This window comes from Myxine glutinosa, chromosome 12 (assembly GCF_964187855.1).
Source record: "Myxine glutinosa chromosome 12, kmMyxGlut1.1, whole genome shotgun sequence".
Taxonomy (NCBI): domain Eukaryota; kingdom Metazoa; phylum Chordata; class Myxini; order Myxiniformes; family Myxinidae; genus Myxine; species Myxine glutinosa.
The window spans coordinates 19,742,157-19,745,532 of NC_136272.1; positions in this window are offsets into that span (position 1 = coordinate 19,742,157).

Sequence of the window (3,376 nt, forward strand, 5' to 3'; positions counted from 1 at the left end):
CGTCCGTGATAGAATTCCCAAACATTCCCCAAATTCCCAAATTTGGAATTTTTCTAACATTCCCAAATTTTTCAAAATATTGGAAAAAAATTTGTGTGAAGGTTAACAGGTGTTAACTGATAGTCACCATGGTGTTTGACGCAGAAAAGTTTGCGGCGTCCCCTAATGAGGCACAGTTCCAAGCGTTTAAAAAATCGGAACTCTTGATATTGGCCAGACATTTTAACTTGGAGGTCCGAGTTAATATGAAGAAAGCAGAGATGCAGACATTGGTGGTAGAATCTCTGGTGGGACAAGGAACATGGACAGAGGTAGCCTTGGATTGGTTACCCGAGGAAAAAGAAAATGTGGAGCTCCGGAAAATGGAGATGCAACTGCAGAGCCAGGAAAGGGTAAAAGCAGAGGAAAGGGGAGCTGCAAGAGAACTCGAGGAGAGAAGAGCAGAGGAAAGGAGAGCTGATAGGGAACTCGAGGAAAGAAGAGTAGAACAGGAACAAGAACTCGAGGAGAGAAGAACAGAGGAAAGGAGAGCTGAAGAAGAAAGAAGAGCAAAGGAAAGAGCAGAGGAAAGGAAAGCCGAAAGGGAGTTAAAGGAACGTGACATGGAGTATCAGAAGGAAGTTAAACTCAAGGAGCTAGAATTAATGGGAGAACGGGGAGAAGTCGTATCCATGCCGGCTGGTTCGACAACTAGTCAGAACACCTGGGATGTTGGTAGGCATGTGAGGCTGGTTCCACCCTTCAATGAAAAGGAGGTAGCCAAGTTTTTTTTACACTTTGAGAAAGTGGCTCAAATGCTAAAATGGCCTGTGGGGTCCTGGACTATGTTAGTGCAAAGTGTTCTGGTGGGTAAAGCTCAATATATATTTTCAGCTTTACCGATTGACCAATGTACAGATTATGAGAAAGTGAAGAAAGCCATTCTCAAAGCCTATGAATTGGTCCCTGAAGATTACCGGCAAAAATTCCGGAATGCCAGGAAGAGGGAGAGTGAGACCCATGTGGAGTTTGCCAGAATGAAGGAAACCATGTTTGATCGGTGGTGTGATTCGAAGGGGGTTGGGAAAGACTTCAACCTGTTGCGACAATTGATCTTGGTGGAGGAATTCAAACAGTGTGTCCACGCAGACATTAAAGTACATCTGGAGGAAAATAAAGTACCAGAGTTGTATGAGGCAGCAACCGTGGCAGATGACTATGCCTTGACACACAGGATGGGGTTCCACAAACCTAACTTCCCACCTAGAGTTAGCCAGGGGAGTTATGGTAAATCAGGGGCGGTGAACAAATATTCGTGGAGGTGGCCTAGAGATGACTATGAGGACAAATCTGATACCATGACTTTTAGGGATCAGAAGACTACAGTTCCAAGACAGACTTATCTTCCGGGGGGCTCGAGGCAGACCACGAGGTTTTCCTCCGGGCCTACTTGCGCTTTTTGCAAGAAACCTGGACACTTGATGTCCCAATGTTATGCCCTGGAAAGGAAAAATCAGGAGCGGAGTCAGACTAGTACAACTCCGAATGCATTGGCAAATGCGAAAAATCGTCCTTGGAGGACAGTGCTTTGTGAAGGTTCCCATGCCAAGGTTACGGCATCACAGAATGACCTTGTTCAAGAGGGTTACAAACCTTTTATTTCAGAGGGGTTTGTGTCACTGGATGGGGACTTGACTAACCAGAGACCTGTTAGGGTATTGAGGGACACAGGAGCACATCAATCTTTGATGCTTGAAGGCATTTTGCCATTGTCAGAGAAGGCGGCGACTGGTGTTAGTGTTCTTTTACAGGGGGTTGGTGGCTATGTTAAAGCTCCACTTCATGTCATCCATTTAAAGTCTGATTTGGTGTCAGGACCGGTCACCGTAGGTTTACAAGCCACTCTTCCTGTAGAGGGAGTCTCTTTTGTTATCGGGAATGATTTGGCCGGTGGTCAAGTTTCTGGTAACCCGATGTTTGTTGAAAAGCCTAGTATGGAAAATAATACTGCACAGTTAGAGCAGGAGATCCGGGTATCCTTCCATCCTGTACCGCAACTCGTGCTATGGGTAGGAAGCGCTCTGTAGAGAAGGAGAAGGTACGGACGTCACGCTTTGAACAGACACTTCTTGTCAAGTACCCTGAAACTAAGTGTCAGCGCACACAAGTCATGAATGGAGGCAATGTTGGCAAGCTCTTTGTCAGTGGACTGAACTTCAACACAAGGGAAGATGTTCTGGACTCTGTCTTCGGCAAATATGGACCACTCTTGGAAGTGCGGTTGATAAAAGACAGGAAGATGCAAAAGTCGAGAGGGGTTGGCTTTGTCATGTTTGGAAACACAAAGGACACCAAAGATGCAGAAAAGGATTTGAATGGCAAGGATTTGGATGGTCGGACCATAACAGTAGAGAAGGCAGGCCATGGGCGTCGAGGGGGCTACAGAGGAGGAAAACGTGAAGGTAGATTCAAGGGTGGCTATGGCTCCCGGGGTGGGAGGAGTAGTTTTGGTGGTGGCCACAGTCGAGATTACTATGGAGGCTCCCAGAGTTACGGCAGCTCCCGAAGGGATGATTATCAGGGTAGTGGCCGAGAAGGAGACCGCTATTCACGTGACTACAGCGACAAGCGCTCCAACTGTGATTATTATGAAAGTTAGGAAGAGTTTGAAGCACTGAATGCTGCGGAGCAGCCGAGCCAAGATTCCTACATGGATTAACCGTGAACTCCACGTTCCTAAAGGAGTCCATGTAGTGAATACCTCCAGGCCTCACCACCCAACCTACATGAAACCTGGCTCTCAGCTCGGCCTCCCTAAAAAAGTGCGATAGATTTGCTTGACTTTGGATTTTTGATCACAACCCTTTAACCTTCATTCAAAAAAATGAAAAATAAAAATCAGAGGTTGATGAGATGGACTTTGGCTTTGCAGGAGTTCAACTTGGAAATTGAGCATGTAAAGGGCAGGGACAATGTCGTTGCTGATGCTTTGTCCAGAGTGAACTAACTTTGGAAATTTTTTTAGGTTGTTTGGAAGTTTTGTTGCTTTATTTTTGGGAAATGTTGATTATTGTTGCTCACGTGAATTGATGATTTGGGTGTGAGTTTTACTTTTGTTTGTTGGAGGAGTTTTGCCTGCAAAGAAAGTTTTCACTGTGTTCAAACTTTCTTTCTTGAGGGGGGGTGGGGAGGGGGGGGGGGGAAGTGTTACGGATTCGTCACTTCCGTTGTGGTGGTTTTCATCCACTGTAAATATTTCTGATTCCATGTACTATTATTGTTTTCAAAAGGTTTATTGTTCATGAACTGTTTTCAAAAGGTTAAAAAGTTAATGTTAAAGAAACAGGAAACCGGATCAGGAACCGGACGACGAAGAGGAAGAAGGAGAAAAGAGGAC